At 37.8% G+C, this 26,785-nt stretch overlaps 1 protein-coding gene across 10 annotated transcripts in view; it reads left to right on the forward strand.

The window, feature by feature from the left end:
* SOX6 (SRY-box transcription factor 6) overlaps nt 1-26,785 on the forward strand; it is a 366,568-nt gene that overhangs the window by 243,468 nt on the left and 96,315 nt on the right. The window lies entirely within an intron of this gene.

Genomic DNA, 26,785 nt, shown 5'->3' on the forward strand with positions numbered 1-26,785 from the left:
AATGATCTTGCTACTGGGGAAGCTGGATAAACTTCCTAACCAGAAGTGCTTGAAAAGTGCAGGGTAGTTAAGGAATGATACAGGGATCCATCTGTTCTGTTCTTTGTGTGATAATTAAAAGAACATAATGTAAATAAAGGATTTTAGAAACTGCATTCCTTAGAAGAAGCCACTTACATACTCCTCTTTGACCAGAGTTCTGGCTGTCTCTTGTTGCCTGAGTTTGTTTTCCTGTTTCAGGATGTATACTCCATCTGTGCTCTGACTGCAGGAAAAGGTGCCTAAATTGCAAGTGTGTCTCACAGCCTGATGGTCTGTCTAAACCCCAGGGGAAACGCATTGTTGTGTACCATGACCTCCATCCAACTTGGTTCCTTGGGCCCTCTGGGAAGGAAAATTGAGATGTCGGAGGAACTGTCAGATCCTGGTTTCCTCCAGATACACAATCCGGGCTTAGTTTGGATGAAAACTCAATTCAGGAATGTGTAAGAATCATGTAAGCAGAGGTACAATCTTACAGAGGTACAACAGGGCATTTTAAGCCTTACATTTAAACGATGCTTGACTTAAAATAGTGTATTACTCTTTTATCTATCACCCACTCATTTGTCACGTCTTACATTTTCTGCAGGTTCTAGGCTGATACTCCACAAATCAATGCCATCTTTGATATGACAGGGAACACTATAATTCTTGAAATTTTCATTCATCTCAACAGAAAGTGAAGTTGTCAATAACTATGTGATTTAGTTGAATTTTTGGTAAAGACAGTGTTTAATTTTGTTTTATAGATTTGATAATCCCTTCAAGCTCTTAATGCTTGAAGGTGAACATTATTGCCCCTATTACAGAAAGAATGGTAAGTTTTTTAAAAATAATTATGTTCCATGGTCCCATGCATCTTACATAGCTAGGTGTGAGAGTAGAATCCAGCCCTTCAGGATGGCTTTGATGTCCACAATGAAGGTCAGTGACTAGTCTGTCCCTCAGGGGTCAACACTGAGACTGATGGTCTTTGCTGCCTTCCTTAAATACATCAACAGTGGGATTTTGAGCGCACCCTCAGCAAGTCTGCAGATGAAACCAAGCTGTGTGGTGCAGTCGACACACCTGAGGGATGAGATGCCATCCAGAGAGACTTAAACAGAGTTGAGAAATGGGCTCAAGAGAGCCTGCTGAGGTTCAACAAATCCAAGTGCATGCTTTTGCACCTGGGTCATGGCAACTGGCACTATAACTACAGTATAGAACACAGCCCTGACAAAAAGGAGTTAGATGGCAAGCTGGCCATGAGGCAACAGTGTGCCCTCACAGCTAAGAAAGCCAACCGTATCCTGGGCCACATCAAAATAAATGTGGTCTGCAGATAGAGGGAGGGGATCCTGCCCCTCTGCTCTGGTTAGACCTCACCTGGAGTACTGTGTCCTGATATGAAGTCCTCAGTACAGGAGAAATGTGAAGCTGCTAGAGCATGTCCAGTGGAGGGCCCCAGAAATGACCCAAAGGATGAAACATCTCTCCTATGAGGACAGGCTGAGAGAGCTGAGGCTGTTCATCTCTGTGGAGAAGATTGTAAGGGTAACCTGATAGCACCCTTTCAGTATCTAAAGGGGGACTGTAAAAAGGAAGGAGACAGACTCTTTTGCAGGGCCTGTTGTAATAAGACAAGGGGAAATGGTTTCAAATGAAAAGAGAGAAGATTTAAATTGGATATAAGGAATTTTTATTATTATTATTATTATTATTATTATTATTTTTACAAAAAGGATAGAGAAGCATGGAACGCCTAGGGAGGTGGTGGAAGCCCCTTAGGTGGAAACAATCAAGGTCAGGCTGGATGGAGCTCTGAGCACCTGATCTTGCTGTTGGTTCATTGCAGGGGTGTTAGACTAGATGACCTGTAGTGGTCCGTTTCAACTCGAATGATTGTATGATTCTGTAACCTTACTCTGTGAGCTGTCTACGTATGCTCTGTGAGGGTAATAAGCCGCTGAGCAGAAAGATACATTGGAGGAGCTTTGGCAGAGGTTATGCTTAGAGTGTGGTTGAACACCAAAATTGAAATATCAGAGAAATACACTAACATGGGATACTGAGCAGAATGGAATTGGTGTAGCATAGAAGAATGTATTCAGCATATAAAGGACTTGTCAGTCAGCAGGAGTTGAAACCACAGTGTGGATTGGGGGTAAAGAGGAGGCGACATGGAAGCAAAAAGCATCATTTGGGACCACTGCCAATCATATGAATTCCAACAACAGGTTGGATTAACTAGGTAAGCACAGTTTGTTAGTTGCTAAAAATGCTGTGAACAAGCTTATAATGAACATTGCAGTTACCTGAGCAGGCATGTCCACGGGTGAGAATGCATAGTGAGAATTGTGTTGCAGATTTGTGCGAAAGTCTGCAGGTAATGTAACAGATCAGCAGTGCCTAAAGGAGTAATTCCCACTTCCCTTTGTCATTCTCTGTACCCTCTGTAACCACACTAAAACTTCTGCCAGTTCTGCCAGCTTACTGAGTAAACAAGTTCACAGGAAAGGGGCATCAAAGCTGGTGAGAGAAAGACTGTGGTGGGATGGACTGCTGGAGAGTGGGCAGGGAGTAGAATGGAGAGGGCTGTAAGAAGGAGCACGGGGGAAGACCTCTCATTCTAAGGAATGAGCTATTGCACTATTAGTTAAATTTTACAAGGCAAGTTTCAAAAAAAGCTAAGTTCCTGCAGTCTTTGCAAAAGCAGGCAAGGAAGCTTTTTTTTTTGTTGTTTTGGTTTATTATTATTATTTTGATAGGGTTTTTGAGTTACTGAGTGGCATTTGATTGTTGGATTTAGGAGAATGCAAAATGGGCAGAGTCCTTACGTACAACCCAGCCACAGGAAAAGCTGCAGTAGCTTTCAGCTCAGCGGAGAGTGCAGTCAAATGACTGGCAGTCACAAATCCATTGCTTACTTGCCCTATAAGGCTGGGCTATATTTGCTCTTGAACTTATGAAAATTATTGACGCTCATTATTTTAATAGTCTGTGTTCAGAAGCCGATGGAGAGAAGCAGAGGTGTTTGTTGTCACTGGCTGATCTATGAACTGTGGGCTGACAGAAGCTCCAAAGTAAAAGCTTCTTAGAAAAAATTTTGCAGTGGAAAACAATTGAGGACTAAAAGACAAGGAAAATCCCTGTCAAATTATAATCTCAGTATGTTTCCCACACTGAAAGTCGTGAACTAAAAATGTCTGATCTTTTCGTTTCCATTCAGTACTTCAAAGAGGGATTATTGGTGTTTTAGAGAAGTATTTAAAATGCATATGTGAATGCACAAGGGTATAAGGGAAAACATGGGGTAGCAGTATTAAAAAGTTTAACACCCTTGAGTTTGGGATAGCTTCTTGAAATGAAAAATCACAAGTGGACTATACACAGATCGTACCATCAAAGATACTGGATTTGTTCTGGCAAAAAAAAAAAAAAAAACAAACATGCAGAAATATTAAGCAGAGTGGAGGGAAAAACTGGAAAAGTGAAGAAAGTTCTGAATAATAAAAAATATACTATTTATATAGGTCATTCCTTTATGCTGACAGAAATTTTTACTGGCAAGTAGTTCTAGTCTTATATGGTTATAAGAAAGTGAACTGCTTCTGGCTAATTATTTAATTAATAGGAGGCCAACATTAGGTAAAAGTGTGAGAAATTTGCATGTATGATAGACAAGTCAAAGATGGGGTGTCATCTTATGTGTGTGACAACTCTGCTTGTACTGGAGTTCATTGAGAAATCAACTTCCCTCTTTTAGTCTTTCCTGCCCTTTCTCTTCTCTTTTCTTCTTTCTGCTCCACTCATTTTGGTTTGGTGTTGAGAAGGGCTCTTCTGTACACACAATAATATCATGTTAATGATCTTTCTTTAAAAATATATTTATTACATAATACAATATTGCTTGAATTTATAAAATAACTACAACTTATTTATTAAATCAAACCCAAATTGCAGCAGTTTCTTTCTACTGGATACACTGGTTACCCTGGGTGGTATAACTGCACATCTTGTCACAGTCTTGCTGTTTTCATATACACACCCTGTATAAACTTTGCCCAGCTGCAGAATATCAGAATGTGCTTTTATTGGGTATAATTGGTGACACTGTAAACCACGAGAAAAAGAGGCTCATGTTGTTTCTACATGTTACCAGAAAACCAAGATTAAAAATACGGTTTAACAGTGTATGTAGTTCTGATGTTGCTGGCTATTTGTAGAATGTGGGCACCCATGAAAGGACACAGACATGAAAAGCAAAGGTTTGCGAGTTTTGTTCAATATACTTGAAAAGCTGAGCAGTCATAGGAAATACAGGAGATAGAGTCCAGTGCTAAAATTAGCAGTTGAATTCCTTTTAAAACACATAATCCTTTTGTTTAAAGACTTTGCAAAATGCCAGACATGCTTTCCTGGATTTTTTTCTCTTTGAAATATCACTTATTGACCACAATCAAGTGCACTGATAGAGATAAACTGAGAGTTTTATGGCATTGGAATAGTACAGTCAGTCTGGTTCAATGTTTTGGAAGTTTTGTCATGGTATGAATGACTCTTCAGCTGTAATTGCTTCTGAAAAGCAAGGGATGTCCCTCTGCCTGAAGAAGCAAAAGAAGAGTTACAGAAAGGAAGTTTTATTCATCCAATTTTACAGGCAAGAAACTCAGACACTTCAGTGGCTTACTCGGAGTCTCACAGGAAGCTTGGGTGGAGCTGGGAATTGAATACAGATAACCTGAGTCTGAGTGCCTGGCTCAGAAGACCATTTCTTTAAAAGGTTTTAGAACGTGGCTTTATTCATCTATGAAGTAGAGTCCAAATGGCGTGGAAGATATGAACTGGGGAACAAACTAGGTACATAATATATCTTCAGTGTTCCTATACAGTATCTTATAAACTTGTTGGTTGCTGTTTCAGGCATAGGTTAATATCACTTCCAGAGTGTCTCAGTACATTGAACATACATGGGAAAACACTAAAGAAAGGGAGTTTTTAGATTGCTAATGATTTCCTTTTAAGGAACATGTGACTAAGGGCTGAGAGAATTTGCTGCTGAAACTGCTTACTACAAGCCTTTGAAAATTCTCTGTCTAGTTATTCACATAGGAAATATCTGGTTGCAGGCACACTTGGCTGTGCAAGTTTCTATGAGTACCCCGTATTTATAAAGCCTGTTCATTCAGGCCTTTGAATGGGAACAGTTGACAGAAAGAATCATTTTTGTGAATTCTTTTTAAGTATATAGTGAACTTGCCTCTGGAGTTTAGGTTTGATGTTTCATTGTGATTCATATAAAGTACAGAAGCCACATGCTACAGAGATAGATAAACACACAGACGAAATATCGCCAGTTCTTTTAACTTTGTAGAATCACCATCTCTTTTATTAATTCATTATTTTTGACTACTGATAGTAATATTTTTACCATTTCACCTCCTTTAAGATTTCCAGCTTGTAGACTGTCACTTCGGTATCTGTCATGAAAAGCTGTACTCCTTAAGGCTGTATTCTCAAAGGCTTTTGGAAACTGGCCTGGAAAAATTGTTTGCATGCCGGTTTGCACTAGCAAAATCCCAACTCGTGTCTGTTAGTGAGTGCATCTAACCCTTCCCATTTGTGTATTTTCTGTAGTGCTTGAGAAATACTTTATCACTGCTGTTCTTTCAGCTGATCACTAATAGTGCCGATAATACAGAATCATGGCTGGAATTCTTTTAACTTCACCCTTAGGAAGATTAATTTACAAACTTTAAAGTCAACCGGAATGTATCTAAAGATCTTCAAACCGATTTTCATGTGAGGCTGGCATGATTTCTGAATTTGGATCAGCTAGCTGTTGCTTCACTGTGATTAATTCAGCATAAGCGCACACAAAAAGTGGTTGCACACATCCTTGCAAAATGAGATCACCAAGTTTTCTCAGAGCTTTGCTTTCTAATTATTCTTTTTTTTTTTTCCACTCATGAAATAGTTGAAAGTAAATTTCATGTAAGATCAACTATTATGTATTTTGTCAGAGAGATACGTGTTCAACATGCCACAGACATCATTTACTTCAACCATTCGTTTTCAGTTGAAGGTGAAATCAAATAGATATCTAATCCCAAAGTGAACCTGCAAATGAGGTACCGTATTGTCCACCTTTGTACCTCCATTTTATTTCACCTGAGGGCTTTTCATTGTGAAATAACCAGAAAAACAACATTTTTTATTAAATTTAGTGGGAAAAAAATAGGTGTGTAGATACACACAATTTGAAATACAGATTCCAAGTGAATGAGGAAATTAAGGTATCCTGTTCTTCTGCTACTTGCACAAACAATTTTGAATGTAAAAAGTTTGGAAATTTTCACATAGGCTAGTTGTGTCCATAGTTGTTGGCAACTGACTGCTCGCATTTAGGGAAAATCATATGCGAAAAAATTGCCAAGATAAATCATAAAAATTTGCATAAATAGTTCATATTTCTTAGTATGCTTCCTCTCCTGTCTTCATGCAGAATATTACATGCCTTCAGAAATTGTTGTGCTAGCTGAAGTACAAAGAAGACTATATTGGGTCGCCAGCATTTCAGCTTAATTGTTACCTGCATAGCTCTGAGCGAGAGAACCTCAAGCATCTAGGATAGATGGAGAGGGGAAAAAGTCTCTTGAAAAGGAAGAGATAGCACCAGGAAAGTGACAGAAACATGAGCAGCTAATTGCTGTAGGCTCCATACATCTTGGAATGACCTAAGGGGATATCAACAAATCACTTTCCACTGGGGTATAGTAACAGCAATACATAACAGTGAAATCACTGGCAAAAATCTGGGGAAAATTCTTTTAAAGTATTGGCAATAGCATGTTAGTGAGCAAGCCTTTTCCATTTTAATAGTTATTAGTGTGTGTGTTTGCATTTAACTTCTGCAAACCCTTCCTTTCCTATTTTCTCCTCAGCAATACTTGTGATGTTAATTGGACATTTTTTTTCTATGTCTTGTGGTCCTGGATAATCTCTTCTAATACCGACACCAAAAATATAAGTACATATAATAATAAGTTATTGAGTACTAGTATTTGTACCTTTCCATCCCCTCCCTTCCCAAACTGAATAAAGCAGATTAAAAAGAGAGATTCTGTTTTTAAACGCTTAAAAACTAAACTTATTTCTTGATCCCATGTTCTCAGTTGATCATTACTAAAAAGCAGAAATGGTCAGAATTTAAATGAATTACTGTAATTGATCTGCAGTCACTGCTGAAAGACAGCGTATAAAAGTATGTGGAAATATCCCAACTAAGGGCTATTCTTTTCTATTTCTACAGAACGTTCCAAACCCATAAGCTAAACCAATTTTTGAATGTGATGACAGATATGTTTCCCAAAAATTCTACTTGACCAATGCTAAGTATTTAGCGGTAGATTTGATGTTATTTCTGTGTTTTGTTTCATCATGGCCAATACTGAACCTCAAATATATCATCAGAATCTCTGCTAGGTAACTTAGTTTAAAAATTAAAAAAAAAAAAAAAAAAAAAAATTCTCCATGATCTAACTATAACACTTCTCAAACAGTGCTACCTGGATATTGCTTAATGAGAACAATCTTCACTGCCCTCCTTACATTTTGCTGACAGTTGTTGCTATTGTAATTGGTCAGAATTGGAAGCTTTTCTAGATCAAACTTTGTTTTGGTTGTTTCAACAGTATTCAACCATTTATGAACACAGCTGCTGCTAGTAGTTAGAGCATGATTTTGGGACTACTATGGGCATATTTTGTTGCAGTTGTCAATCTCACAGTATTCATTCCTTGTGCATCTTCAGCATCATGTCTGAAAGTTGTTTGCAGTGAACTCAGGCAACAGTATAACTTTATAACGTTTCTGAAATATTCTTTGCACAAAACTCCTGTATGCTTTGCGATGAAACTGTGGCTGACAGGGTTGTAGCACAGTTATGTTTTAAGTCTTTATTTGAAAAGATTCCTCTCCCTTTCTCCAAAAGCCACATATATTTATGTCAAACTTTGACATTCGTATCGTTTTTTCCCCCAAGGAGTCTAAATGAAAGAAAATTTACATACATTCAATGACCAGTCATGGTATCACATAGTTTAATCCGAACTCCGAGACTTTTGCTATAACTCTGAATGTTTAATGAATTTGGAAAGAAAGAAAATATTAAACAAGATGACTACAGGAAATACATCAAGACAGTCCCCTTTCTGTCAACATTTTTAGGTGAAAATGGCTCAGTATTACAACACACTCTTCAAATGATCTTTTATTTTTAAATGATCTTGTGCCAACCACAGGTACAGCCATATTTGTGGTTTCCCCCAGGTCCTGAATGATGTTCTGTAGTGGGGTCAAGCACTCTCGTGACATTTAACCATTGGAAACGAAAGAAAACATTTGTGGTGTGAGACAACAGCACATACTTGACCCTCCAAAGCGTATCCATTTATAAATGGATAAAAGTGACTATTTAAAGATGTTTTATAAGGGAACCACTGTGCCCAACGAAAACCCCTAATTTACTGTTTGAAAAGGCAAATGATGTGTGGGTACAAGAACATGCATTTTTGAAAAACATCTGTGGTGTTCCTTGTGATGCATTTGATCTTTGTGGTAAAACAACAAAACCAAGGGACGTTAGAGGGACATTGCTGCCATCCTATTTTTAATTCATCATTATGTGTTAAAATAACCATTAGTTTGAAGTGAACAATCGCAGCCTTGCTTTCAATGGTTACTCAGGTATTTCTTGTAAACCAGTTTATAATTTTACAGTTTGTTCTGTGTATGGGATGCAGCCCTAGAAGTAGATTAGGGAGCTAGTGGTGACTCAGTCGCATTCCTGCTCCCTGTTTGCTGTGGGGAAGAGGATGAATGAATGGCAGAAAGTGTTCTTTCACTGTCTTTTCTCATCTCCTTGTGTGTGTGGCAAGTGGCATCAAAAATTTAGTTGTTTTGGTCAGCCAAGACTCTCCCTTCTGTACTCTGAGTACTTGCAAGTTTGCAGGAGCTGGTTGTGATTTGAAAGTTCTACGGCAAGAAGATGTGATGCCACCCATCCCTGTTTCCCCTCTTGAGCAAAGATGAGCAATGACACTCAACGTTTTTTCATTTAACTAATTTTTCCTTCTTAATACCCTTTGACTTCAAGTGTAATTATAGCTTATAAATAGCTTATAAATATCAGTAACCCTCAGAATGCACTTGTCTCTACAGAGCACTCCAAAGGTTATAAAATATGAGAACTTGATTGGACTTCAGGCAAAATAAATCAGCTGCAAAATGTGTTTTTGTGGCATTCAGAATGTTTTTTTAAACAATCTGGGCATAATCAGATTAGTTGAAGACATCTTAGGTAAAGATAGCTTTCTCGAACCATCTACAAGCATTTTGTCAAAGCACGCTGAACTATGACTAATTCTGTGAGTGGTATGAATTATTAGGTGATGAATTTTAAAAGTAGTGTCCAGATGTAAATAGTGAAAGCATCCAAGATATTACTCAGCAGCTGCAAGAGCTATAGGAAAAGCTGACATGACAAATTTAGTCATTTCTTAATCACTTTCGTTAGGCGGTATTGTCAGTTCCAAGAGGCAAATTTTCATCTTGATTTATGCCTATAATGGAAATGGCTGAAAACTAAAATGTTCTTGAAACTGTTTACTTATAAAACACCTTTTAGGTCATTTTTGAAGCTTCCTATGACCTAGCATTAATGTTCTTTACACGTAGGAGTTACAAAAAAATACAGTTTTAGACAGTTTGTATCAACAGAGCAATTTTTTCCACCTAGAAAGCGACCTTAACATACATGCACGTGGTAAAAAAATGGCTTAAATATATTATTTACAGCTATATCAAAATTTATTAATTAGTTACCTCTGGTTTAAATAAAATTGATTGTGAAAGCAGAAAGTAGAGGATGATATGAATTCTATTCTGCAGTAGCTTTCAGATAAAAGAGGCAGTGACCCAACTCATTAGCCCTTTGATTTAATATATTGACACTTGGGTACGAATAATTCCGTTTAGTGGCTTTTGCTTCCCAGGGATCAATTTAATTAGTTATAAAATGTGACTTTGTGTCAGGAGCCAGAAGAAATGCTGACGTTAAATAAAGTCATACGCAATTTAAACAATAAAGCTATCGATGCCTGGTTAAAAGTTAATGATGCACAAAAAATGACTTAATAGAGACAACCTCAGCAATGAAAGTGATGGTAGGAAAATTAAGCTAAGTGGATGAATGAGAAATGGTGATGTTGTTGGATTGTTAAAACAAATTCATGGATGGCCTGATGGTTCATTTCATAGTACTATATGTTTCTGATTTAAATGTATGTTTGAGGGCCGCCCTTTGCTTTCATATTTCAAGTGACAAGAAATTGTCTGAAATATTTTTCCTTCATGTTGTTTAAGAGGGCATATAGGTTACCTGTACACGTGCATTTTTGATGTAACCCCCTGCGATTTCTTGGGATGACCCAGTATTAGCCATAATGACCTCCTATTATAATATTGCATGTACTAATATTTGCATAGTTGGTTGAGACCCCATTCAGGATCGGCATCTTATTATGCTCTGTGCTATTTATGTACTGAGCAAATAAGAAGGGACATTTTGTGCCCTGAAGAAGGATAGAAACTAACGTTATGGCACCATATCATTTCAAAACCTGTTTAGTATCGTAGATGTGTTGATTTGTTTCCTAAATAGAGTTAGAAGGCTTAGTGAAGAAAATAGCAGCTCATAAAACTGTTGGAGGGTACACTGCATTCTTCGTTGTCCCTTCATGTTGCTTTATATGAAGACTCAGATGCTTCAGGAGTGCTTCAAGAATTTTGTTTCTGTTGTTTTCACATTTTCTAGCCTGCCTTGAACATGTGAAGGTGAAATCCATGCTAGATGTCTTAATCAAATTCTATACTAAAAATCCATACTCAGACATTGGGCCAAATTCATAGGAATTTTTCTGGTTTTTTTATCAGAAATGTTCACAGATTTTTTTATGTCACAGACGGTTGTTACAGTAAAACAGTGTTGAAACTGATATGAATTGTTGTAGTCACCTTTTTTAAAGATGTTCAGATGTCTAGCAAAATATAAAGTATAGAGAAATGATTCACAACCTAAAAAAAAAAAAGTATGTTGGTCAAATGGTCCCTGGCATAGAAACAGCGATTAAAAAATTAAAAAAACAAAACATGAAGTGCTTTTTACTCACTTGTAATTTCTCACTGTCCGTATGGGTTTGTGGTCAGTTCACCTGTGATAAAAAAATGTGATACTGGAATGAACTGATACGCACCTAAACCACATAGCATTTTCTTTTCTGTTAATTCTTGGATAGAGGGATTCTGATTTAGGAAGTCAAATTGTGAAAAGGGACAGTAGTAAACCAGGCAGTTAGGCAATAATTTTTAGCAGTTGTACACAGTCAGGCTCGTCTATAGACTTGTAGAGAGCTTGCAGCCAAGCAGCAGGCAGCAGTTAATACCTGCTAAAAGCATTAACAGTAGCTACGGTTAGGATAGAGGGGATATGCCTTAGAATAAAACCTCTGTGTGTCAGAGGGATTTTCAGACTGTACAAGAGTTATGTTTTTTTTACTAATGTTAGGCAAACTGTTTTGTCTTTGCATTGACTTTACATTGGCCGCAGCCTACACAGAGAGAGCTGCTGGAAAAAAGGGGGGCATTAATACTTTTTACTGTGTGCGGGCCAGCCAGTAGTTAGAGAGGGGGCCCATGTTTTCTTAGGGCTCAGATGGCAAAGCTAAGCATTCAGCCTACAGCAGGAAAAAAGTGCCTTTTTTGTTTTCTGGCTGGAGAGTCCAAGCATTCCCAAAGGAACACAATGAATGGCCCATTTTGTCTGACACTGTTTCGTAGACATAGAATTCTTGTTTTTTCATAATTATTCTTGCCCGTCACTGGGTGTGCACATGACATTTGAGCGTGTTTTAAAGTCTTAACACACTCATGTGCCTGCAATAAAGTTACTCATAACAATCCAGGCTTTCTGCAGACAACAGAGCAGGGTCTGTTGTTTTCACAAGTCACAGCAGCTGGGAGGCAATTGTGAAGACAACAGCTTAATCTAGCTGGAAAATACAGGAAGAAGAGAATATACACTCAATTTCCTTCCATATTATTGCAAACAATGCAGAGGGCTTTTTTTGTTGTGGTTTTTTTCTTTTCTTTGCTCTGGGTGGTCTGACTAAAAATGTGAGTGGCATAAAATGCACTATTAAATATACTTTGAATTTTCAACTTGTTGCATTTCTGTATTCGTGCTGATGTGCCTAAATCTGTTAAAGGGTGAGAATATTAACCTCCAGGAGCACTTTAAAAATTGTACAATAACAGCCTTATTTTAACCTCATCCATACAGTGTTTACACTGGTGTTGGTTTACAACAAATGTTGAGATTGCTTCTGAGTTACACTAGTACAAATGAAACTGGAATCGGGAACTTGGAAAAAAAATGATTGCTGAAAACTTCTGTTTGAAACAGCATTAGTTGAAAAATAAAGCTGTGCAGTCTTAGATGTTTGAAAGTTGTATTTTAGCTTCTGTGTAAAAGGACAAGGGCACTCAGTAATTTGTTTCTTTATTACTTGCTTCTGAATCTGTAGATTAATCATATTTGTAAATGCCTCATTTATTTCAGAAGCACATTTACAAACAAAGCATGCAATAAATTAACATGCAGACTCACTTAAAAGGCATCATAAGTAGGCAGTAATCAGATAGATTTTACCCCAGCTATGTTTTCTGGTGAGGTTTTGTGAAATATTGGGAGCAGCTTTTTTTCCTTGATGTAAGGCATGAGAAGCGAAGAGGAACATTCAGTTGTTATGTCAACTGAAGAAAGAGTAAAATGCAATTTAACATCATTTTGATTGGAGAGGTGGGGGCATTAGCAATCACCATTAGCTGTGGTTGCAGTGAGAGTAGATGTTCTCTTTAAAGAAACGGCGATATTTACCCAATTGCAGCAAAGGTGCCTTCCTTTACTGCTCTTGGGAATGCTATATGCAGCAGATTTCCAGTAACCATGGCAGACAACTCAGATGGGAAGGATTTTGATTATGCATAGCACAGAGGTTATAGCAGCGACTGGTAACAGCAAAAGCCAGTCAGACAGTGAGTATGGAAAATGAATGAATGATTTGAACACAGTCCAGGCTTCCAGGAGAGAGAATTGAGATCAGATTGGCATATACGGAAAAAGTACAATATGAATGTTGAGGTTACTTAGATGTTCACTGTGCTGTTAGTAAGATTGCTGCAAATAGTGTAGTGCCACAAGCACCAGCCAACTCTGGGGCAGTGGTATCAGGGATGCACATGCCAGAAATGCTGTGGATATTCTATTCAGCCACAAGCATTAAATCATTTAGGCACACTACTGACCTCACAGTAATCAAAACCTCTCCTCTCTATTTTCCTTAAAATGCAACACCACACCTCTCCCCTGCATTTTCCTTTGAATACAATAGCACCGTTGTTCCAAATGAACTTACTGATTAGTTGATCTGTGTATTTTGCTTTAATCCCATTCACCCTTACATCTCAGGAATCGTATTTTAAAATAGTATTTTCTTATATTTTCTTTTGTCACAATTCTGGAATTAGGCTAACTTGAGAAAAAAAAAAAAAAAAGGAAAAAAAAATCCTAAATATTCTTTTGAATAAGGTATCTAAACTTAAATGGAAACTTATATCATGAAAAGTGATGTCTAACTGGCAAGAAAGTGAAGACAAAAGCATGTGTGAGCCAAAAAGGAAGATTGAGGAAAAGCACTGATTACTGTGAAGACCCTTGCCTTCACTAGGGAGGTTTTTTCTAAACATATTTTCACAAAGATTTTTGTGAGTGTCCTCATACTACTTTTCTATCTAAGCTTTTCTTGTATTTGAGACCATCCAAATGCCAAGGAAACCAAATATACTTTATTATGGTTTCGTGATGAAAGTCTACTGACAGCTTTTGGGCAGGACTTTTTTGGTATCAGTGGCCTAGAGAGGAGAATTAACTGCCAGATTGCTGCCTTGTGTGAAAATGAAATGAAAGTGAATACTACAAGTTTTGTGAGGAAACTGAAGGTGAGGAATGAGATAATTAAACGAAGGAGGAAAAAAAAAAAAGGTTTCATAAATAGAAGAGTCATAAATAAATACAGTAATAATGGATGCGACTAATGGAGTGCTTTCCAAATATGTTTTTTCTCTTACTGAGGTTGTCTACTGCTATGATTAGCAGACGTGGCTTACTGATCTCTTCACTCAGCAGAGAAATGTTAAATGTATCACGCTCAAAGTAGCCTGTTTAGGAGGTGGAAGTGGTCTTCCTAGAGGAAGTTTTTAAGTAAGACAGGTATTCTGTGTCCAATCCAGTCACTCAAATGATGGCTATCCAGGAGTGCAGCAAGCAAGTGATATAGCAGGGTGGGTCTTGGAACACTGAAATACTAAGTGAGGGCTTTGGAAAAGATCAGGGAAGCATGGTCTACATATTTACACACATATATAATATGTATATAGAGATATATATTTCGAATATATGAATCTGTGTGTGTATATATTATATCTTTGTGCATGTATATATGATGAGCATTATTTTCTCTTCATGCTTAGAAATAAACGAGCATCTCTATGGATGTTTGTACACATACATATACATACATATACAAACGTGATTTTGCTTTTCCTTTAAGAAATTGTTTAATAGGGAAGTTTCTGCTTTTTAAAACTTGTGGCTTTATAATGGCATGTTAACACACACTGACTTCCCTAGAGAATGCTGGTAGTGCATACTTTAAAGAATAATCTTCTCCTAACAAGTAATCTCCTAACAAGTAAACAGAGTTCCACAAAGATATGTCCAGTGTATTCAAATGTTGTCATGTATAAGACAACGCTACAAATACTGAATTTCTGGGCAGTTATCTCCTCAATAGTTGAACTCTCAAACACCTTCAGAGTGGAGCACAGTGTCTTACAAATAAACACAGATGTAACAGATGCGTTAAACAGATCTATCTTAGGAAGTGTTTTGTCTTCTCTTATTTTGGTAGCCTGTTCGGATAGGCATTTTTGCTGGGTTCCTTCTCTTCATTCACGTTGGCCAAATGACCAAAATTAGGTTAACAGCAACTTACTTCCCAGATCTGTCACTTGGGCTTGCCTTTGCAGCTCACAGTTTTGCAAGATATTATGTTAGGCTGGGAGGTTCCACTCTTGACTGTACCACCAAGTCAACCCTCATCCTTACTCTTGTTCTTTTTTTTTCTTTTCTCTCTATATGTCTCTTTCATACCTGTTTCAATGTATGTGGGAAGTGTCAGCACTAACTAGTTCCTACTTTGGGGAAAAAAAAAAAAGTAGCACTTCAGTTGCTCCTGCAAATTCTTTCACCCTCTGAGCAGTGATTAATATACAGGTTTAAGAAGAATTTTTAAACAAAACCTGGAAAAAAAAAAAAGGAAAAGAGCAAGTGTGCAGGCTAATGGTGTACCCTGAGGTGAGCAAAGTGCATTTTATTAACAAGCCAAGCATAGCAAAAAAGCTATTCTACAGTGAAATTAATAATTACCAAAAAGATTTGCTAGCATTATTGTTGTATCCTTTATGAGAATATGGGCAACATGTTTAAAAAACATGGGAAGTGTGAATCAAAGCCCAAAGATTCAAACTGGTCTCAAATTTTTAATGTGAATTCTATTCATATGCCCCTGGTGCATAGACTGAAATATAGTCTGTGGTTAAGAACTGTCTTCAGATTTGTGCCACTTAACCTGAAAATTGTATCTGTTCCTCTGATAGTATGGATTTTTAATTTTCTTTACAATCCTGCTTTAACAAAGCTTTAAGGTAGAAGGGCATCTTTGTGCCACATGTAGTAGGTGCCTGGCTATAATACATAATTTCAGCCCCAAATATTTTCCAAAGGCAAGGTTTGTTTATTAACTGAACCCCATGCTGAGATTCAATCAATCTAATACAGGCAGAGTTTGAAGTTGAACATTCAAACGTATACCCATATATCTTGGGCATATATCTTACATAATGATGTTGGCCCCAGACATCTTTCTGGGTTTGTTTATGTCTGTTATGGATTCCCCTCATTATCCATTCTGTTTGAGGGATTCCCTATGGATTCAGCCAGTTTATTGCATACTTTTTTAATTTTATGCCAAACTGAACGTTCTGAGTGGCAGCTTGCATGGTAGCTCTGTACAGCTTCCTCTCAATTCCAGAGATAAATGTTGTGATTAAGGTTAAATAAAATAATAAGGAAACCAACGTACTGCAAAATGGTACGTAGGAGAATGCCCCAAGAGAGGTGAGAGAGTTAGAGAAGTAACAGGAATGATACAAAAATTAAGACGTCGACTACTTTTCCTATTTCTATTCCTTTTAATTACCGTTAACAATTAGAGCGATAATTCTGTGGTTTACAAGATCTTCCTTACTGAGCATCTACAGTGGGAAAACTCATTGATTAAATTTCGTCAGAGAGAAGGGATGCTTTAATGTGCCAGTGGCTAAGCACGTGTGCACACAGCTCCCGGTAACGTTAATTGGAGTGGCATATGCAGATCAGCTGGAACACAACCTTTAATAGAGAAAGCGGAGATTGGTGTGGGCCGCGATCCGCTCTCAGGAGTGGGTGCTCCTTTGCTGAAGTAAGGAGAGTTTCTGGGGCTCTTCTCCCAAAAGATGAATGCCGCCCTTATTGTATGCAGCGAACAGTATCCATTTAGTTCTTGTAGAAGAGTTTACGTGAAGTAATATATGGCCCAAAGAAACTAGAGCTAAAAGGCAGGTTTTTCTTATAAAGCCTTTGCATTATGAAAAAGGTTGTTTTCAATCTGAAAACTAGGATTTATAAACACTTAATTCATCAGTTCCCCGTGCCTTTCATTTGAAATAAACAGCCAGTAATATTATTTTAAAATAAGGCAGAAGGTGTAACAAAAATGAAGTAATGTTTTGAGAAATATGTGATTGATGATTAAAAAACAGAGAGAGAAGGGGGGTTGCGGGGTGGTCAGTCCAGCGTTCATTAGTCAGGCAAAACTTCTATTTAAGTGTGCATTAAGTCAGGAGGACTAGACAGTGTGTCTGGAAAATTATTCTTTCTTTGAGTGTAGTCTCTCAGAAATATCCCCTTGTTCCTTAAACTGAAGGCATCCTTTGACCGACGTAGTTATTTTATATCTATTGATGCTAGAGAAAACAAAAGAAACTTTAAAACCTGGAAACATAAACATCATTGAACCACTCAAAAAGAAAAAAAAAAGGGGGGGGGGGCCGCCCCCCCCCCCCAGGAGATGGGGGAAAGGGAAGAAAAAAAAAGAGAAAGAACAGAAAGAAATCACAGTGGATGTTTTCCAGGAGAGAACATGCTATGCTGTGTAAAGGGGGCTAGTGTAACAAGAAGTCATCTATTCTTGATTTCTTTAGACAGCTAGAGCTTTGTGCCTTGTCTAGTTTCTACGTTTTAAGAGCTTGTTCTGTGTAGCAGAAATAATACAATAAATGGGTTTAACCACATTTGTCTCAGCTAGACAGTCTGCTTTGTCAAAGATTGCTGGTACAACATAAACAAATTATGTGTTTGTAGTGCCTTTCAATGAAAGCCTATCTAACAGAGTAGAGATTGTGTTTCGGCAGCTGTAGATTTAATCTCCTACCTGTCAGTTAAAACAGGCATTTCCTGAGCAGATAAGGCCTGGCTGTGGAGGGGGGGACAGCCACAGCTGGACAAAGGGCCATTGTTGCTGCCTGATAATGCTATGTAGATTTGCCCGTGCGTTTCATTGCACAAACTCCGGGCATGCTGCAGTTGCAGAACCAGCTCTTGAGCGTGGATTCGGCAGGCAGAAATTGAACTGCAGCCCAGCTCCGTGCTCCTGCTTCCTACCGACTGCCGTGAGCAGCTGAAGAAAATAGCCCCACTAAGAGCGGGAGTGCGAGCGGAGGATTTGTGGCAGAGTCTGTTGGCAAGCCAAAAGCTCGCTTTAAATAATGCTGGAGTTCTTACAAAGCAGAGAAAGCCAGAAAATTGGAAGGCTGGCATTCCTTCTTGAATATTGAGGGTAGTCTGCAGAAAAGGCAGCACAGCAGTGTGGATTTGGGTTTGAAGGATAGCTGTTGCTGGAATTTTAACACCCAAACTTGGATAGGAAATACCTAATGCTCATTTAAAAACGGATTTCCTGGTTTTCTGCCTTATTTTACCTTTTAAAAGATTTTATTCTTTCAACATGTTTTTATAGATGAATCATAAATGCTGTAGAAACTTGAGGAGCCAATATAACTGACTTGAGCCAGACACAGTTGGTGTAGGAAGGAAGCAGGCTGTGTGTATGTCGCTGGGATGTAAGAAGCCCTCTGTTGCTTACTCCCAGATCTGCAATAATTACTGTACACCTAGCAGTGGCAATCACCTCAGTCACTGTATGCAAACACACCAGCTTCTTGGAGCCTTCTCTGAGTAAAGATGGTCAGGTTGTGTCAGAATCTGAGGAATCCTAGGAAGAGATGGAACAAATTAATTTTTGCACGCAATCAGTATTCTGATTTGACTTTGATCTCTAGACACAGGAGTTTTCTGCCTTAAACCAGTTCTGCACGTAATTGCCTGTGATAACCCTTTGTGTTTCTATCTAGACATTCCATAAACATCATGTGATTTGGGGAAGTTATCTAGGTTACTCTCCTGTATTAAAACTCCTTCAAAAATATATCATAAATACGAATATTTTCACTGGGTGTGAATAACTCCTTTAACCCAGCCTCTTGCACGTTATCAGGTTAGGCTTGAGGAAAAATAGCAACACTGTCTATGTAAAGGGAGACAATAAAGGAGGGTTAATTCATAGAGGACTAAATACCTGAAGAAAGCAGCCATAGGACTGGGTGAGGTGGAAAAGACATCTTCTTTTCATAGCTGTGACTCACCTCCACCTTTGTGTCCTGCCAGCACAAAAGCCTTCATGAGCTAAACTCTGTGCCGCTGGCATGTACCTGTTCCAGTGCTGCCTCACTCTGAGTTTCTAGCAGAGCGTGTCCTTCATTAGCCATAGCTTTCAACTTTGGGTAGCCCTTTATACAGTTGTGCAATAGGATGTAGAGGTTACAATCTGTGGATTATAATGGAATTGCTTTGTACTCGCTCTTCATTGTTACTTCTGCATTGGAAAAAGAGACCAGGGTCACTTTGTATCAGTGTCCTCCAGTGTAGCCTGGAGACAGAGCATGGTCTTTGAGCTTGAATTAATTAATGTTTGTATTCAGTAGCTGGATGTGCTTTGCAAAATATAGTTACAATACGGAATGATTACAAACCCTTGAATGTTGTCAGGAACATAGAAAACTAAACGCAGTGTGCTGATCGTGATGAAATTCTTCTGGTATTGAAGTAAATGGCAGAACACCTATTAGTCAGTTAGTCCTGACTGTTAGATACATTCGGTAGTTTTTTCGTATCATTGACAAAAACAACCTTGAAGTTTTGGTTGGAGGAACTAAGAGATGTCTCTGTTTTCATTCTCACTTATTCTGCAGTTGTTTTTTAGAGCAAAAGACTGTCCTTCCTTCAGCAGTCATCAGTGTTGTAGAGTTATGTGATGTTTTGCGCTGCACATTGCAAGCCCTTCTATTGAGGGAATTGGTTTCCCATTAATAACTAGTGATGGCTACTACTCAAAAAGAGAACTCCCTCTTGAAAGGATGTGGGGGGGAAACTCTGCTCGAAAGCACCAATATGAAATGCAAATTTTAAAGCATCTCCTGCTTTAATTTTTTCCATCAACAGAAAATTTCAGCATACTCCAAAAATCTTGCATGTTTTGATATCACCGTATAAACATAAGCTAATGGGGAATTTCTGACATAACTCATATTTAGATTTGAGCTCAGGTAATGGAGCTTCTGTATATAAACTATCAACAAGTATCATTAAGCTGCAATATTTTTCATATTTCGGCAAGAATAAGACAGGGTGCAAATGAGAAGCATACATCTTCACTAGTCTTCGGAAATATCTGAAATAATTGACTTGCTCACTCTTCTGTGATGGCTTGGTGACCACTAACTGTGACAATTTGCATAATAGTCAACTTTTCACTTCTGTAGAGATAACTGTATCTGATTAAAATTAGGACTATTTTAGTTCTCTTGACTTTTCGAGAAGTTGCAAAAATAGAGATTTGCTGTTATGCTTTAACCAAACAAATGCACACATGGGGATAACAATATGCTGAGTTTATGCAGATTTTACAACACAAATCTGAATAAAATACCCACTAATAGACCCTTAAGGAGTAATAAACACACATGAATTTTCCTTAGTTGCACTTTAAAGTGATTTTAACATACTACTAGACCTTAACAATAATATTTAATTGACAAGATTATGCATTTGTATGGATTGAAAAGGTGGTAGATCTCTAACTCCAAATGAACTATAAATTCAGTTTTGCATAACATGTTTTATTTATTTCTGTACAGCAGAAATGTTCTCCATCCCTCCTAGTGAGAGTTTCTTAAAATACAGACAATTTAAATAGATTTAATTACCATTTATCATACTCTTCATGAGATCATCTTCAGTTGAATTCTCTACTTCCAGGTAGTCAAAAAGCTGGATAAAAACAGGGCAATGCGACAAGAAGCTAGTAGAAAGGAAACAGGAGCTAGTGTTCTAAAACATTTTGTTTTCTGTGTGGTTGGTAGCATTTTTCTGTTGCTCCCTTCTTTATTTCCGAAGCAGATGGAATTTATGTTCAGTTCATTTAAAGTTTTGAAGTAGAGAGGAAGAAGTAATAAAAAGTAAGAATGCTCTCTTTCTCTATATGATCATGGCCACAATTTTCACATTAATGCTGTGGCCAGTGCAGTAGACTTAAACCTCCAAATCGTGCTGATTGTTGGGCAAATGGAAGGAACAGAGGGAAAAAGAAAGAAAATAGCAGTTAGAATTCATTTACAAATTCTGTAGCGGATTACGTATTTTTCATACTGTTTCCTATACAAAATGTTCTCACTTTAAAGTCTACGGTATCTTTTTTACAGTTTATTTGCCAGTACTTCCCATGGGATCTCATTGGCAGACATGTTCTTTGTGGCTCATGTACTTCACTGAGAGGAAATATTTTTCAATTAGACTGAAGATAATTAGATGGCAGATAAATTAGAACATAATATACGTCCCTATATAGTGATATAGGCTCTACTGATTCTATATTGCTAGCAGGAGCAGAAAGCAGCTGGTGTATAATTTTCAATGTGGGAGCTATGTCAATGCAATTTTGTGTCTCTTAGCTATGATGCAGTGCCTGCGTGATCACTTTGGGCCGGCTGGAGCACACCTTCCATAGGTTGTCCTTCCTTCTACACAGTAACAGATGATTCCTTGGGATCATTTGTGCTAGATGAGATTTCTCACTTAAGCGTTTGGGTCTGCTCTCACATATTATCTTAAAATTAGAGAATGTTAGACATTGATGGTGCATTAATTCAGAGTTTTGATAGTTCATCAGCTACATTTCTGAGCTCAGAACAAAAGGCCCAGCCACCACTGGCACACAAACTGGCCAAGTCCTTTATATCTGTTAACCCAGCCTGACAGTCACTTTGCTTCATCAGAGTACCACAAATAAAACAGCCAGACCATTCAATTGTAACCAAAAGATCTTTTCATTTTTTCAGTACAATTCTTCTGCAGTTTACTAAATAGATCATTTTGGGGACCGAAAAAAGAGCTCAGTCACAGCATGATTTCATTTGAATACTGACAGAGCTGGGGAGGAGATTAGGACACAGACCTGCACAAATCTTAACACTGCTTTGAAGCATTGTGGTCTCTCTGACTTTCAATACCTGACTTCTGGTAGAAGTCCTTACATCTATATGCTTTGTGATGGTTACTTTCTTGCACTGTCACCAATATAATCTAATAAAAATAAAAGCAATTTCACATTTTTTTCCCCTTTTATTTTTGTCTCACAAAGATCAATAACAACAACAACAAAAAGCCTTGTTTTTAAATAAAATTCCACTGGCAGTATAAAAACAATAGAGTCATATGTCATATACAGAGCACTTAAAGTAGAGGTGAGGTAAACACAGGGTATTTAAAATCATGTATTAGTGTAGTGTTACTGTGGGCAAAAACACTGCCTTCAGTGGCAGTAAGATTTTTGAAATGAATGAACCTAGAATGTAATTTACTGACCCAGCAGACATTATAACCATTATTTTCCAGCAAATTCTTCTATAGCCCTAGAATTTTTAAAGGAGAGTGTAGAAAATTCTAAATATATTTTTACTATGGAAATTAAATCTTAATGATTACCTAAACAGGATAAAGTTGTAGTCTGGCCATACCAATTAGTTAAGAAATTCAAAATTCTTAGAAATTCAAATTTAAACAGTGGAAAGCTTAAGGCTGCCTGTGCATTGGGTTTTTGCAGAAGTGCGTCGCAGTGCTTAGTTCATACACTAAATGTGCTGTACATCCTAAAGAGAAAAATAAAGTCAATTCAGCAAGTTCCAGTGAGTGTTTCTGAGATAACACATGGTGGAGTACTCCTTTAGATTCAGTACAGATCATGGAATTTCTGTAAGTTGAGCGTCAGGATCAAATCGTTCTCTGGTGGGAGAATTCAAAGGCAATGGTTTCAACTGGTTGGATGTTGAATTACTCTAGAGATCAGAGTGTATTTAGCCTATCACATTGTTTTGTAGTAGTGCTGGGTGCAGTGATAAAATTTTACAAAGTCTGTGCCTGCTCTTAATGGCACTTTATTCTCCCCTTTCCTGAAGCCACCTGCACAGGAGAGGCAGCTTGTCAAGTTTGATCTTGAAAAGTTGGAGAGAAATTTGGCCACCAGCTTGGGTTTCTTTCTGTTCTTGGAGTCTGTGGTCAGCTCAGCTACACAGAAGTGTGCGAGCCACCTTTTTTGCTTGCACTGCTGCCATCATTTTCTCTGAATGCCTTTGCTTCTGTAACTGCAATGCTAGTTGTTTTAGAAGCAGTTTTGTTTTTTAAAGACAGAACCCTTCCTGTTCCTTAGATGTTCTCACTAGTTGTGCTGTGTTGCCTGTCCAGAAGAGGTCATTTTCATTCAGTGTAATTTCCATTGCTGTGGTAAACTGTATCACTCTGGCTCCCATTTGCCACACACAACACTAAACATCACTGACTTTCTAACAAGGACTGTCCAGCCTAAGACTTCTAAGATTAGCATTCACATACCTCTGGGACAAAGCACTGCAGATTGCTCAGCTTATCAAATGGGCCACCAGCTTGTATCATTTCAGGGAGAATCAAATTGGAAGTTGCTTCTTGAACTAATCAGGGCTGATTTGCTCTAAAGTTGCTTCCTGACTTAGATCTCAGGCAAGGAAGTGCTGTAATCAGTTCCCAGGGGCTGTCAGAGTTGTGATGGGATATTAAAGGAATGGTACACTACTTTTTAAGAGTTTCCTGATCTTGGTGGCTGCTTGTGTTTAACACAGTTAAACCTGAGCTTGTTGTATAGAAACAGAAATCAATCTTAAATCTTTAAATAAGAAGAAATAAGAAATCTTTAAACAAGAGACAATTAGATTTGAGGCTGAAGAACTGAATTTTGGAAGGAATATCCCCAGTATTCTGTCAGGGTTTACTCCATTTGAGTTAAAGGTATAGAGTGCAGAATTGTTCAAAACCAGAAATTTACTACCCATCACACACACACAAAAAAAAAAAGAAAAAAAAAGAAAAAAAATCGTCATGAAAGAGAAAATGAGTCCCCCTGAGTGTCACTGTTTGCATATTAGCCCATAGTATGGGCTCTGCCAAGTTGCTCTCTGACTGACTGCTGCAGATGCTCTTTCTCAAGTATTCTGAGTGAGATCTTTAGTGCAAGTCTTCGGGGACAAACAATAGCACCTGTTCCTCACAAGATAGCAGCCCAGTTAGTTCATTCATGTATCTTTAATGAAGCTCTAGGGCAGATGGCAAAAAATGGCATCATCAACAACTTAGCACAGAGGAGACAAAAGGGGAAAGTGCCGATCCAACAATACGCTATTTTTACGAATGCAAAGAGACAGAGTCAAGTTGTTTCTTGGGCATCTGCTATCGTTTTGCTTTTCAGAAAGACCTGAAGAATATCTCAGCAGTTAGAATTTCTGGGCACGTAGCCGAATTTATGAAGTGCGCCCATTAGTCCCTCCTCCCAGTTTCTCCCCCCTCAGTAAAATCAAAATAGGGGGGGGGAAATGCAGCAACAAATCTCCTTGAAAAAAATTGTAAGTAAAACCTGTCTATAGTATTTTTGATACTCATTTCACATCTAACAATACAGTTATCAGTGATGCTTGTACAATCACTGGCCTTTTAATGTTTATTTGTGCTTTTCACTTGACCTGTGCTGATAATGGACATCTATGGATAAAGTAATTCTGGATGAAACCAGCACTGACCTAGGAATAGTATTTAACATGTGTCAGTGAGAAGACCAGTGGGAGGGAAGGATTGTCATTTGATACGGGCTTCTTTCAGTAATTCTTTTCAGTGTAAGCTGCCATTTGCACTCTAAGTGTAAGTCCCATTTAGTCAGATTTATGTTGATTTATATAGGCTGAGGACCTGATCTCACATTCAAAGTACCTCATAGAAGGGGAGCAGATAGGGCACGTAGATAGAACATGCAATAGTAACTCTCCACACTTGCAGAAAACATTGATAGTCTTAAAAAGTCTTTTGGATACCACACTACAGCATTTCATAGCGAAGAAGCCAATGACCATTTTAGGATTGGGTGCTAATAATATGTTTCAGATTAATTTTATGACACCATGGTGTGAAGAGTTACTGTGGGTGTATGTTTGCAACATCTAACTCCTGCTCCGTTTTCCTGAATCTTCTGAGTTTGTGTTAGTGTCTTGTACCTGTGCAATTTCCCTTGAAATACCAGCTGTGCTTGGCAATTGAAGGGGATATTTGTGAAACCCTGGGTCCATTGATTAGATGGCATTTGGAAACTATGGAAAATGATTGTTAATTGTATTATGTTTGAATTCTACAATATCCTGCAGTTGTTTCTATCAGACAAAGACTGTGTTTTCATTTGCTGGACTCCTGTAGAGCCAGTGTAAAGTAACACCATACAGCAAAACATACACCATTTTATCAGAGGTAAATGCCTGGCCTGGGCACGTGGGGATCAACTCCAATCTAACCAAGTTTAACTCATAACCTAAAACGCACAGCCAGGCTTACCTCAGCTAAAATGAAAGAAATAGCTGCTCAAAGCGAGTTTCTTTCACGCCCCAGTGCCATAGCAGTAATTGCACAAAGACCTTTTTATTATAAGTTGATTTTCTTGAGAAATGGATTTAAAAAAAATACTGTAAAGTGTTTATTTTTTGTTTGACCTTTATTAACCTACATCTTAGGGCTTTCCCAAGAGGAGAGTTGTTGGTAAATTAACCCTCATAGACACACACAGTAGCATTTCTGCACTGCATCAATGGTTATGAATGTAATGGGGATATGACAAGAAAATTTGGAGCTATTTAAACAATGTCATAGGTCACCATATGGGATTTGACCGAAAAAAAAAAAAAAGTTTTTAGGAATTAAAATGAAAACAAAAATGCTTGAAGTGTACCTTAACTTTTTAATAGTATTTGATACCATTGATTTATGTTGGGATGAAGGTAAACTTTTTTTTCCGTCTAGAGCAGTTTCTTTCTATCTTTAATACATAAATCAATATATTTTTACTTAACTACTAATCATACAAATTATAGTCAAGCGCTTGGGTGGCTGTGTGGTTCAGAAATGATGGATAAAAACTCCTAGTGATCCTAGCCATTGTGTCATATGTAGCATAAATTAAGGTACTAGGAAAAAAAAGTGGGTTTAACAGACACAGTTCTGTCACATCTCCTGTTTTCTCAATGTTGAATGCAAATCTTAGTACAAAGTGAAGAACGTTCTGTTTTTGTACATTTGTACTCTTTGATACATTTATTAAGGTCAAATTAAATTTGATATAGTAGGTTTTATTCTGAAATGCTCCGTGTATGCAGCTCCATAATTGCCAAGGTACATGATAGTGCATAAAACTATAAAACTGCTTAGACAGATGAGCAATTTATACATTACAGTGAGGTGTGTATGGCAAAGTATGTTAGTTTAATTGGGTGCCAGGATGTTGGAGCCTTAAATCTTAAGAGCTGGAGTATTGTCTAGGAGACTATTTAATACTGCAGTGAATTTTTGAAATGATGTACCTGACCTGTGAAGAAAAATACGATGTTGTAAGATCTCAGAATTAAAATTACCCTAAGGATACTAAAATTTGAACATCAGAGTGGCTACTGCAGTGTTAGATTACTTCTAAAATACTTGTCATTCTGCTGTCCATGACCAAAGATAAGCAGCCTTGTGAAAAATTAACAGAAATGCACACCACTCTTCTTTTTAAAGAATCTATGGCATGTTTCAAAGGTTTTATACTGTCTTACCCCGTGCCACGGCAGAGAATGTTAACTAAAAATGAAAACAAAAAATCTAGCAAGAAGTAGGAAAGTGTGCAGTTCCCTGAGACTGCTACACCTTTGACACTGAGGGAAAACAATGTTAGTTGAGGGCTTTGATGTGATAATGTGAAATTGGCAGGGATTACATTAAGGAGAAGGTTCCGTGAGACTGTGTGTACACAAGAACACTATCAGTACT

This window comes from Lagopus leucura, unplaced genomic scaffold (assembly GCF_019238085.1).
Source record: "Lagopus leucura isolate 7727_CA_CO unplaced genomic scaffold, USGS_WTPT01 Super-Scaffold_100033, whole genome shotgun sequence".
NCBI lineage: Eukaryota > Metazoa > Chordata > Aves > Galliformes > Phasianidae > Lagopus > Lagopus leucura.